The sequence below is a fragment of the Sarcophilus harrisii genome, chromosome 1, assembly GCF_902635505.1.
Source record: "Sarcophilus harrisii chromosome 1, mSarHar1.11, whole genome shotgun sequence".
Classification (NCBI taxonomy): Eukaryota; Metazoa; Chordata; class Mammalia; order Dasyuromorphia; family Dasyuridae; genus Sarcophilus; species Sarcophilus harrisii.
In genome coordinates, this window is record NC_045426.1 from 131,365,813 (window position 1) to 131,379,019 (window position 13,207).

General features: G+C 34.3%; 1 pseudogene; it reads left to right on the plus strand.

Annotated features, from left to right (window-relative positions):
- The first annotated feature begins 11,405 nt into the window (after positions 1-11,405).
- LOC116423645 overlaps positions 11,406-13,207 on the plus strand; it is a 29,728-nt pseudogene continuing 27,926 nt past the window's right edge.

Sequence of the window (13,207 nt, forward strand, 5' to 3'; positions counted from 1 at the left end):
AAGAATAGAGATTTAATCTGTCATCTTTTCTTCAATAAACTCCCATGGTTTCCCATTAGCTCTAGAAAAAATACAAATTATTGCATTTAACATTTGAAACTTTTTATAACCTAATTCCTTTGTAACTTTATAATATTATATTTTATTCTTCATGAACTCTAGCATTCATCAATGCTTGTAGTTCCTTGAGTTTAAGTGTCTTCAATTCATAGCCTATCAACTGATCTTATTCTGCTTTTCTTTTTGTACAGTATGATCTTAAAGGTCACATATAAAATTTGAATTTATTGTGGTATATTTAACATCTCTTTAAGGTTTGCTAATTATTTTAGCGTTCTTGGAGTTTTAAAAGTTACAATTACTCCAAAAGACATTTGCTGAGGGTTGTCTACCTAAATTGTGAGACAAGCAGTTGCTGTTTTATTATTTTTTTTTACTTAATCTGATAAGTTGTAGGAAACTGGGAAGATATGGACATCATAACTGCTATATGAAACACATATAGAAACAATTAGAGAAATTAGACAGAAGACAATAATTGATTACTAATTATAAGCTAAGGTGGAGTTATTTGTCTAGAGGATCCAGGATTTAAACAAATAAAGATAAAAGCAGAGAGAGAGGAGATAGGAATAAAATTAAAACTGGCTCAAATAGCTAAGTTTGAAGGTGGAAGTGATAGGCACTGCAATTATCACTGATGAGGAAGTTTATTTATTTTTATTTATTTATTATTTTTATAAAGTTTTTTTTTTATTTTCTAAACACATGCATAGATAATTTTCAACATTCACCCTTGCAAAACCTTCTGTTTCAATTTTTATCTCCCTCGCTTATCCCCATCTCCTCCCTTAGATAGCAAGTAATCCACTATATATCAAACATGTACTTCTTCTACACATATTTCCATTACATAATTATCATGTTGCACAAGAAAAATCAGATAAAAAAGGGGGAAAATGAGAAAGAAAACAAAATGCAAGCAAACAATAACAAAAAATGAAAATACTATATTGTTATCCACACTCAGTCTCCACATACCTCTCTCTGGATGCAGATGGCTCTCTCTATCACCAGAACATTGGAACTGGCCTAAATTACTTACTGTTGAAAAGAATCTTGTCTATCAGATTTGTGTATGTTATAATCTCATTGCCACATACAATGTTCTACTCACTTCACTTAGCATCAGTTCATATAAGTCTCTCCAGGTCTTTCTGAAATTGATGAGTAAGTTTATATCCTAGCAAAGGAACAATTTGGAAACAGAATAAGAAAAGTTATTTATCTTATTGATGAGATATGAGAATGTAGCAATTCTTTAGAAACCCATAGGCTACCTTGGGAGGGCTATAAACAATGCTTGCTGTCAGAGAAAATCTTTGGTCAGTAAGCCATAGCATTTAATGATGGGAGCTATAATGGGAACTATTCTATCACTACCACTCCTCAATTGTAGCTCTAAGCCATAAAATTAGCTTTTTAGTTACTTCTTTCTTATAAAATTATTTTCTTATCTTTGGCTCTTTGCTAGATTCCTTAAGAATCTTAGCCTGCTTCAGTTGGTGTTAAAATTATAATAAATATTTGCCCCTTAACTTGAGAGACTGAGTGTGTGAATTCTTTTGCCAAACTAGGACACTACTTTGGGGACCCTAATCTTGTTGGAGTGTCTTCTGCCTCAATATGATCAACTAGTTTGCTGACAGATTTTTGTCTATATATTAATGAAGAGTAATGTATATTGAATGAGCTAACTATCTGAAGCTCCATTCATCAAAAACTTTTATGGGCAATTCTTAAGAAAGAAGACACTGAAGTTCTGGAGTTTTAAGTTACCTTGAAGCACATCCCTCAATCATATATCTCCTTTGTAGGTTTCTCTTAATGTAGACTTCCCCTCCCCCCCCCCCCCCCATCTCCATAGAAATGGAGTACCTTGGTGGAAAGGTATGACTCAGTATTATATGTAAATAATGATGTTTTTATTCTTTATGCATGTTTTAAACATGAGTGTCTGTGATATTATTACAATTATTATTATTATTATTGCCTTATTTTAAGTGAATGATTATATTTAAGATGTAAAAGTGTCAAAATTCTGAGTATCTGGCTCCATAAATGTAAATGAATTGATAGGGACTTATAAGTTAGAGGGGTGCATAATTAGTGTACATTCTATCACAGCAGAGAATTTGATTTTAACAATGTGATAGTAGTTCTCTCAGAACTGAATCTTGATAGTGTAAGGGCAAGATGGAGTGAGTAGGCTACCTAGAGAGTGAGTATTCATGGGAAAGGTGTTAGATATTACATGTTTCGCAGTTAACCCACATACTAGTTATGGTGACAGAGAGCATTAATTAATTAATTTCTACCAGATTGCTTTCCAGTTTTCCCACAAGGAAAACTCTTAAAGTTTTAAAAAGGAAACTCTTTCCTAACATAATAATAAAATGCCAGTAGAACATTCCTCCTCTAAATCTTGAGCTTATCCTTACATCCAAACACATTCTCATCAAGAAAAGTCAAGTTGCATGAATTTGCATGTGGCTATTGTGTGGAGCATACATAAGAAGAAGACATATGTAGCTAGAGTTTCTATATGGATGAAGTACACACATATGTATGACGAAGACATGCGTGTTGAAGAGCAAATTAGGCCTCCAAAGCTGCAGAACTACTGATATTATATATTATTATGCTGCTCTCTGCTGGGCCTATTACCTTTGGGATCTTGCTTTCCACTATTTCCGTCACTACATGTCTGGGCATAGAAATTCTATTACTCTATCTTTTAATTATTCAGATACCTTTCAGATTCCATACTACACTAATTAATATTCATTGAGGATGATGTAGACTCTCTGCAGAGGAAGCTAAGAGCTATTCTCAGTCAGCTAAGTCAGTGTTCACAAAGTGTTTTTAGTCATCTTTCTGACATTCATTATGATGCTCTTAACTTAAACCATTCTGTTCACAGATAGAAAGTGAAGCCCATGTCTAATTTTGAATTCTTCAAAGACTTTAAAAAACAACAATATACTATTATCTTCTCAACGGTCTCCTCTAAGTTCTACAGTTCAACTGTCATCTGACTTTTGGTCAAAACTTATATTAATTCTTAGTCTTTATCTTATCCTCCTAGACAGGCAAATATCTCCAGTCTCATTCCTTGATGAGAAAGAGATGAAGAAAACTTTGGGAGAAAATTGTATTTTTTGACATTGTGTGGGACAGCGACCCTAACCTAAATTAAAATCAGAGACTCTCAAGGTAAAAAGCAAAATGGATTTATTACAATCTCATGATAAAGTGCAGCTGAAACAGAGTAGGTATCCTCAGTGGAGGAGTGAAAAAGCACAAGCCTCCATTCCCGTTCTCACCTTTTCTCCTATTGGCTGGGGGAGTCTAAGTTCCCGTTCTAGATGCAAAAATCTACTCAGAAATTAAAAATCTAACCAGAGAAAAAGAATAGTAGTCAACAACACACTTTTTAAAAAAAATCATAATTTGAACTTAATGCTAATTATGGCAAAAAGGGCAGGGGGAACATAAAGGAAATGTAAGTTTAAGATAAGAGAATACTTGCAGCTTTTGGCTATAGCACAACTTATTATTGCAAACTTTAAAGTTATAATTAGGGTACAGGTCAAAGCTATATTCTTATGAGAAGTTTTCACTAAGTATATTCCATTTAATGTTGTTCAGTTGAGTTGTGTCTGATTCTTTCTGACCCCAATTTGAGGTTTTCTTGGCAAAGATACTGAAATTTGCCATTTCCTTTTTCAGCTCATTTTACAAATGAAGAAATGGATGCAAATAGGATTAAAGAGACATGCTCAGGGATCGCACAATTAGGAAGTGTCCAAGACTAGATTTGAACTTAGGTTCTCCTGACTCTGGTTTGGCACTCTACTAAGCCACCTGACTGTTTCTCCTGCCTCTCCAATTATATTTAGCCTCTCCTCTATATTACTCTTTTTTTTATGTAAAGGGCCAGAGTTGATCTGTGTAGAGAAGATGAAAAAAATTTTTGACTATTGCCCCCTTTCTCCCCAACAACAAATGACTACCTGTTTTCTTTAATAATTTTGAAGATCTTAAGTCCTTACTCACTTTCCTCTAACAATGACCTAAGCCATTTAGATGACTAAGGCAATGGGGAAAAGCAGACAACATTTCAGCAAATAGGACATAGCATCTCTGTATGCATTACTTGTAATTTGGGATTCTGGACAATTAAATGAAATTGCTTTTGTTATTGTAATCATCAAGGTTACCCTTCCATAAACACTTCTATTCTAATCCTATGGCATTTTACTTAGTTTTGAGGACTTTTTAGGGGTCTTCATTAGGCAGGGTGGCACATCTTTTGCACACTGATCTTTCTAAACCTCAGGTGATTTGCCTTCTTTAGTCCTCCCTCCAAGTTTTTACCCTTCCAATTTAACAAATTTCAATGACTCTCTTTTTCTTCTAGAATAAACTTTAAAATCTTCTTTTAAAGCTCTTTATAACCTGATTTCTTCCTATCTTTCCTGTCTTCCTGTACCTTCCTCTCCTCCACTGGTTCTGTGATCTAATGTCACTGGACTCCTTGCTCTTCCTTGCACAAAACACTTCAACTCTCCATTTTTATTATTTTCACTAATTATTTATCCCTCTATCTTCTCTTTCCCTCTACTTCCTTGTTTCCCTTTACTTCCTTGCTTCCCTCAAATCTGAGCTAAAGTTTCATCATCAGCAAGAAGCCCTTCCCAGTCCACATTATTTTAAGCTTCCTTTCTCAGAGATTACCCCCAAAGTCTCCTGTTTGAAATAGTTATTTGCATGTTGCCTTCCCCATTGGACTGTGGACTTCTTGAAAACAAGGACAAGTTTTTTTTTTTTAATTTGTTTTGTCTTTCTTTGTATCATCAGGGATTAGCACAGTGCCTGATCACAGAAACAACACTTAAAGGCTTGATTTAATGACTTCTACTCCATTATTTCTATATGTATATCATTGCAAAGGGAGACAGACATTAGTGTATTTGTTACACTTCAAATGATTTCTTTGGTAGATAGCCTCAGAGATCAGTATTTTCTTAGGAAAAGCTGGAGATTTGGAAATGTAATTGTGTTGACACAGATTACTGTTGTATGGAGTTATTTATTTTTATCTATGGAGAGAAGATTTTCTTCGGTTTGGTTGCTCTAGAATCGATTTGAATAAATCATGCATCTTCCAAGAGCTTCTTTGAAACATATGGTCAAACAAAGGCCTAACAGCTCTAAACCATTATTGGATTAAAATCTATTCTAAATAGGAACACATTGACTGCACCCTGCCCAAGTTAGAAGCTAATACTTTGTTTATGTACTAAAAACCCAGTGACAGTTGCTAATTTGGTGTGGTTTGAGTAAATCAATCATGAATATTTCAGTAAGCTATTCATATTTCAAGTAAAATATTTTAATGTTTGTTTGTAATTGGAGTCCCCCTCCTCACATACACACAAAACTAAACATTTGCTTTATTAATATGTCAGAGAAAATTAATACTGGTCCAAAATCCTAAATTTTTCAACAATAGAAAGATTTGTTTATTATTATAATTCCTTTATACCAGCGACATGACTAGCAATTCTGCTACCTAAGGCTAGTATCCAAAAACAATCAGAGAGGAGCAATAGGTTTGAGGAGAGATTTGGATCTGAGACTACAGAGCTTAGAACATATATGCCCTATGGTAGGAGGCATCAAAATAACATGAAGCCAGTTAACAGTGTAACTACCATAGTGGAAGGACCAGAATAGTACCACTCTGGGAAGGAACTGCCCAGCGTTAAGTGTGCTGGGGAAAGAAATGAGCCATTTAATAGCTTTCAATTGTAAACAATTGTTCTTTCTCACTGTTTACCAAACAACTATTTTTATCTGTTGAAGAAGTAGAATTGCTCTTAGTACACTTTAAGTTGGGCTACTGTGAGGAGTAACTTTCATGGCCTCATTCTAGATCTGGCTCTGCTTGATGCAAGAATATCACTTCAAATAAGTGTATTTTAATGAAGTAGGATGAATTTCCCATTTAATTGATTGATGAATTTTGGGTAGATATTATGTAGCATTTATAGAGCATCTAATCTGTGCTAAGCATTGAACTAGATTCCTACCTTCATATGAGATGGAATGTATGTGCACATTTAAATAAATTTTAAAATGTATTCAAGTCATCGAAAGGGGAGGGTACTTTTAGCTGGAAATGTCAGGAAATGCCCTCTTTGGGATAAGGGGTTTGAGCTGGAAATTGAAAGAGGCTAAGGATTCTGAAAAAATGGAGTCAAGGAAGGAGTTCATTCCAAGTAAGAGGCATAGCTTATAAGAAAGGTATTGAGATGAGAAATGGAATTTGCATGAAAAATAGCAATGGGTCAGTTTGCATTATGGGAAAAAGAGGAATAATTTAGAAAGGTAAGCTATTATGTCAAATGTTTACATACCAGCTGAGAAAGTGTGTGATTTATTCTAGAGGGATTAGGAAACCACTGGAGCTGTTTGAATTAGGACATTATCATTAGATCTCTGTTTTAGGAAAAATCATATTGGCCGCTGTGTAGGAGATGGATTAAAAAGGAGGGAGACTATACACAGTGAGACCAATTAGGATGTGACTGCAATAAGCCAGGCAAAGTTCATGGGAATCTAATAGAGTAGTAGCTGTTAAAGAGAAGGGAACATTTGCAAGTGATGTTGTAGAAATAAGACTTAGAAAAGATTTGTCAACTCATTGACTTTAGGTGTGAGGGAAAGTAAAGAGTAGAAGATGAATACAAGACTTAAGGCTAGAATGACTAACAGTATAGTGGTGTCTTCAACAGAAAAATGGAAATTAAGGGAAGAGAAGAGCATTTGGGGAAAGATGAGTTCTTTTATGGACATGTGGAGTTTGATATGTCTTTAGGTCACCCAATGTCAAATATCTAATAGATTGTGATATGGAACTGCAGCTCAGGGAAAACTAGAATTGGTTATATAGAATTGGAAATAAATCATAATAGAAAAGATACTTGTATCCATGACAGTTGATGAGATTTCAAAGTGAAGTAATATGTGACAAAATGACCCAGGGCAGTCTTGGGGGATGCCCACAGTTAGTGGAAATGATATAGATCAAAATCCCTCAAAGGTGACAAAGAAGGATCTGTCAGATAGCTTGTAGGAGAAGCTAGAGAAAACCATATCATATAAACTTAAAAAGAACAAAGTATCGAAGAGGAGAAGGCTCAATAACATCGATGAATGAGAAAAAGTTAATAAGGAAGAGAAAAGGCAATTCAATTGGATAATTACAAGTACCAGTAACTTTGGAGAGAACAATTTCAGTTTGAATGGTGAAATTAGAAGCCAAATGGCAGCAGGTTTAGAAGGAAGTAAGACAGGCATTGAGTATAGACATTTTTTTTCAAGACTTTAGCTCAAGAGGAGAAGCCAATTTCATATTGGCTGAAAGTGAGAAGAGGGTAAGGTGACAATAGTTCATAGAAATTATAGGATCAAAAAGAGATTTTTAGTTTCTTCTTAAGGATATGAGAGATAGGTATGTTTGTCAGGGAAAGTTTTCCCTAAAGAAAGTCTGAGCAAGGACTGCTGACAATCAACTGTACAATTACTATTTATTCTATGAACCAACAGTTATATTAGCATTGTCATAGTTGTAGGTACTTTACTATCTTTATGAGTACTTTCTTCTTCAGTCTTTTTAGTCATGTCTGTCGCTTTATGATTCCTATTGGAGTTCCTTATTGGTCTCACATTAGCTTATTAGATTGTTTATGTATTTCTTACATGTGTTTATCAGAGATATGCCTCCTTTCTAGCTATCTCACTCTTTATGTTAGTAGTTATTAGATTTAATGATAACATCTATATAGCTAATAGAATTGAGAGTAAAGTCTTAAATATAGATTTTTATCAAAACAAAATGAGATTTCAAAAATGACTTGTTGAGTTCATTTCTCAGGAATTATGTTTCATAAATATTATTAGATATACTAGTTTTTTTTGTTTATTGTGTTGTTTGTTTTTATTTATTATGCTGTTTGTTTTTGAACTACTATATAGGCAGTCCAAGTTTTTGCAACAGTAACATGACATGTTACATTATATGAATTGGGTGTTGTAAGTAGGTAGAGATCTGATACCAGGAGTCTAGATAAAATTTCCATAATCAAAGCTTTCATCATCATTCCCTTCTACAAATTTCTTCAATAACTCTCCATTACAATAGAATATTCTGTTATTCAAAGTCCACTAATGTGTAGTTCTTTTCAGTCTCATCTATGTTAGTTATCTCAAACACAAATTCTCTGTTTTAGAAAAACCCGGCCAATTATTTAACTGATTATACCCTCTTTATTCCTATCTTGATAGGTTTCTTCATATTTTTGTCCTATTTGGAATTCATCTGTTTCCTCTCATTCCCCTTTCTTTTCACCAGTTGAGACTCAACTCTTGCCACCTTCAAGACCCCTTTCCTGGTCATGCCCAAGAATCTCTCTGTCCTCTGATAGCCTGTAGTTTATTTTGCTTGTGTCACTCATTTGGTCATTCATAATATTTGTGTGCATTTGTGTGTGTGTGTGTGTGTGTGTGTACATACACATTCAATAAATACATGAATGAGGAATCTAAGAACCAAAACACAGTTAAGAAGTGACCATTCTTTCAATGCCTGTCAATATACAAAACAAATGTAATGGATCCTAAATCTAGAACTGAAAGGAAGTTAAGAGGTCATCTGACTCCCTCATTTTACAGAGGGAGAAACTGAGGCTTGAGAACGTTGACTTGTGAAAAGTATCAAAGGTACTCAGAAGTGGTTTTTTGGGTCCTGGGACTCTATTTCAGCACTCTCGCCATTGCTCCATGCCTCTAATCAAGATGTTATATAGATAAGAGTTCTTCAAAAATAAATCAAGGAACTCCGTGAGGGTATATTTATTGAAGAGACTTAATATATACATTTAGCACCTCCTATATTCCACGTTTTAAGACCTGTTTCATAATTCTTCCCTAGGGATCTATTCTAATGTTTGCTTGTGGGGTGGTAGCCACCTCAAGTCCAAAGCCACCAGAGCTTAAACTCTGTTTGGCAGGTTCTATCAGTTGAAGAAGGCCTTAAGCTTTAATGACAGGCCTAGCAATTACTCACATATCTGTTTTCCTAGTCTTGTTAGAGTCAGAGAAGTCAGAGAAGTCAGCTTGATCATGCTTTTTATCATTATTTTATTATTATTAGATCACAATGACTCTTCAATCTGTCTGTTGAACAGGTCATGATCTGTTTTTATGGAGGGGCTAACTCACATGAACAAAATCATGGCTCTTTTGAAGCACAGAGATATGTTCTGTGTTAAGAGATACTTGTATCATATTGGCTGAAAGTGAAATTTCTAAAGTCCTGACTTTACAACTAAGGACTTTTTTTTTTTTCAAATTCAAATCACCAAATGCTAATGACCATCCAAGGGGTAATATGGAACTGTAATTTAGAAGTTAGTTATCAGACTTTAGCCAGGCCTACAATCAGGATTTTTATAGACCTATTGCTAGCACCATAGTAATGTCAGTATGTCTACTGAAATCAATTATCTCACTCACCACAATTTGTTCTCGGAGATTGTTTTGCCATTACAGATCCTTGTTTAAAACAGATTTACTGACCAGACAGCCAAGGGTTGCTTAGAATTATCACAAAGGACTCAGCTGCTAGTACTAACTGTGAGGGTAATGGGTAGATTGTAAGAGTTATACCTTCCCCCAGACCCATTTAGCACAGTTCATACCTGAAAATGACTCATCAGGGTCCCAAATAGTTTCTTGGCTGTGAATTGTAATAATTTTCACCATTGGTCCCTCTGTTTTAATTCCAGGAAATATGTTACTCTCTTAGCAAATTCTTATATTGTGGGGATTTTTTCCAGGAAAGCTAGTCACAGAGTAGTCTAGCCCATTTCTGCTTTATGCCGAGTTGGCTTTTAATTAGTATTTCAAATAGATTTCTTTTATTGCCTCATTGGTTCTTCCATCTGGCAAAATTTTCACTATGTGTCTGATTCCTTTTCTTATGACAAATAAATTTTGTCTGGGACAAATTGTAGACTATTGGAGGCCAGTAATATAATATTGAGGGGAGATTGGAAATAGTTTAGCATCTGTGTGTGTTCACATGCCAATACTGAGTCCATAGAAATTGACATGCCAAAGAGACTTGAGAACAGAAAGTTAGTGGAATCCTAGCTACTCAGGGCTCTTATGGACTATGGAACCACTTGGATCTATGCATGTTATTAAAGTAAAAAGTAACAGCACTAATGAAATAAAAAGACAATGGGAGAATATAAGGAAAAGAGGGGATAGGCAGAGAATAGTTAGTGGGGGATGATGAAGTTGTGTTAAATTGTATGACTATAACTTCTGATTATTTTGTTCAGCATCCTATTGAAAGAATGGGATGTCTGAGGTTTGTTCAGGTCCTTGTTGCCTTTGGAATTGTCCATCTCACATATGCCATGAAAAGAACCTCTTCGTTCACTTAGCAATGGTGTTCACAATAATACTGATTAATTCTTACTAAGCAGGTATTGATTTATGGATCACAAGCCTATTTGAATACTTCCCATGTAAATACAAGAAACATTTGTAGTATCTGCCATGAAGTTAATGCTACAAGCTTGAACAATAAGCAGAACAGTATTTGCCACTTTGTTCAAGCCTCTGCTGGTTTGGTTCAAAAATTATTATATTCACCCAACATCTTCACCCCCATTACAGACTCTTACTAAAATCTTTATTTTATCAAGTTTATTCATTTTAAAGTACTTAGAGGCAGAATTATTCTGAGGGTTGAATTAGTCATTGGGGGCCTGAGTAAATTTTCTTACTTGTCATAAACAATTTGGGATTGATTTTTAAGAATAATTTAATTTTAAGCCATTATAGCTTTAAGAAATCTATTTTTAAAATAAAATGCAAGTTTTACACTTTATTTATTATTATTTGTTTGCAGTTTTCATCATTAAGTTCTAATCTGACTGTTCATTCTTAAATAGAATCAAGGTATTTATAGATCATTAAATCAAAAATCTGGCAAAGACATTGGAGATTATCTAGTTTAACCTTTTTGTTTTCTAGATGAATGATTTTAAGTGGTTTAGGATTAGTGGAAAAGATCTTAGAAATCATTTGGTTAAATCTTTTTATTTTACAGATGAAAAAACTGAGGGTTATTTAATCTAGCCTCCTGAATATATATAGATGTGAAATTGAGATTGGGGAAGTTGAGACCTTAAAATGCTATATTAGTGCTATTGTTGCAGAGTGGGAGGAGTAGTATTGGTCAGGTGGTAGTGTTAGTAATGATGGCAGTGGTAGTGGTAATAGCAGCAGCAGCAGCTGCAACAACAGCAGTAGTAATAGAAAGGCAGAATTCAATTTGGTATGAGAAATATTTTCAAGTAATTAAAATTATCTAAAGGTAAAATAGATACTTCAGGATGTAATGTGTTACCTGTCACTGGAGATTTTTAAATAAAGGATGTATAGCCACATGTCAGGTTTTCTTAAGGTGGGACTTGTAGGTATTAGGTCATATAAATGATTTCAAAAGACTTCTTTTGATTCTGAAATTTTGTGATTCTATTAAATCTATTCTTTTAAAAAAGATACTTAGTCCATTTGGTCAAATATCAAAACTTGGCAAGTTAATCAGGAATTGATCTTGAGAGAATGTTAAGTAGGTCAAATTTGCAATTATGTCCTTATGCCTCATGTACCTAGGACCCCTATATTCTTTTTCATCATTCTGTTGCCTAGAGCTCCAAGCCACTCCTTTCCTCCTAGATTAGCAATCCATGCTCCAAAATTGATGCTTTATTTTCCTTTCCATCTGACTAAAAGTCTCATGTGACTATCTTACATTATAAATTCAAACTGAGATATGAACTATCTGATCACTGATTCACTGTGATTCTCTGGGAATGTTTAAATTTAAAAGAAGATAGTGATAATCCAAAGGAATGACTCTTTTTTTTCTTTCTTTTTACGTATACATATTTATACAATTATCATGTTGCACAAGAAAAAACAGATCAAAAAGAAAAAAATGAAAAAGAAAACAAAATTCAAGCAAATAACAACAAAAAGAGTGAAAATACCATGTTGTGATTCACAATCAATTTTTACAGTCCTCTCTCTGCGTAGATGGTTCTCTTCATCACAAAATAATTTGAAGTGGCTTGAATCATCTCATTGTTGAAAAGAGCCATGTCCATCAGAATTGATATTTGTATTATCTTGTTGCCATCCTGGTTCTGCTCAAGACATGACTTTCTAATGATGAAATTTCATTGGAGAGATTTTTGAGGAAATGGGGGAAATTTTTTTTTCATAAGCTCAACTCTATTGTAAGTGTGAGTTTGTTTTTCCTTATTTTTTTTTCCTTATTTCCCTTAGAAGTACCAGGATTATTTTTGGCACAGCAGATGATCAGTGTAGTTCAGAGGACAGTGGACTGAATTTTAAATCAAAGAATAGCTGGTTCATAAATTAAAAAAAAAGAAGAAATCTCAGAGATAATTTATTACAACCTCTTCATTTTATTAATGAAAAAAAAAACAAGGCCCAGAGATGAACTGAGTTTGAATCCTGACTGCCACATTTAGATGGTGTGATCTTAGATAAATAATTTCTCATTTCTCTGATCCTCATTTTTTTTAAACTATAAAATGAAGGAATTGAAATAGATCACTTCTAAGCTTCTGTCTGAGTCTTATTCTATGATCAAGAGAAGAGGTGGGGGATGAGGCTAACAAAAATCTAGTAATATTATTAGCTGGTTGGCCGTTTGAGTTTGTCAAAGCCATGGTTTGTTCAGTCCCCTTACACCTGTTCTCTACCAGCTCCCCATCTTTGCAAGGAGCTTCAGAATTCTGTCTTTGAAGTTGTCTTCTAGGTTAAGATACCCCAGCCAATTGATATTCGCAATCCATGCCTTCTGACTACCTTTTCCATTATGGAACTGGGTTAGCTGGTTTTGCTTTTGCTTCCCTCTTCACATTTGTTCACTAGTCAGTCCACAAAGCTGAGGTTAGCTGGAGAATCTATACTACTGGCCTAGGTCACATCAGATCATGACAAGAGAGAGGAACTAGCTGTAGTTCAA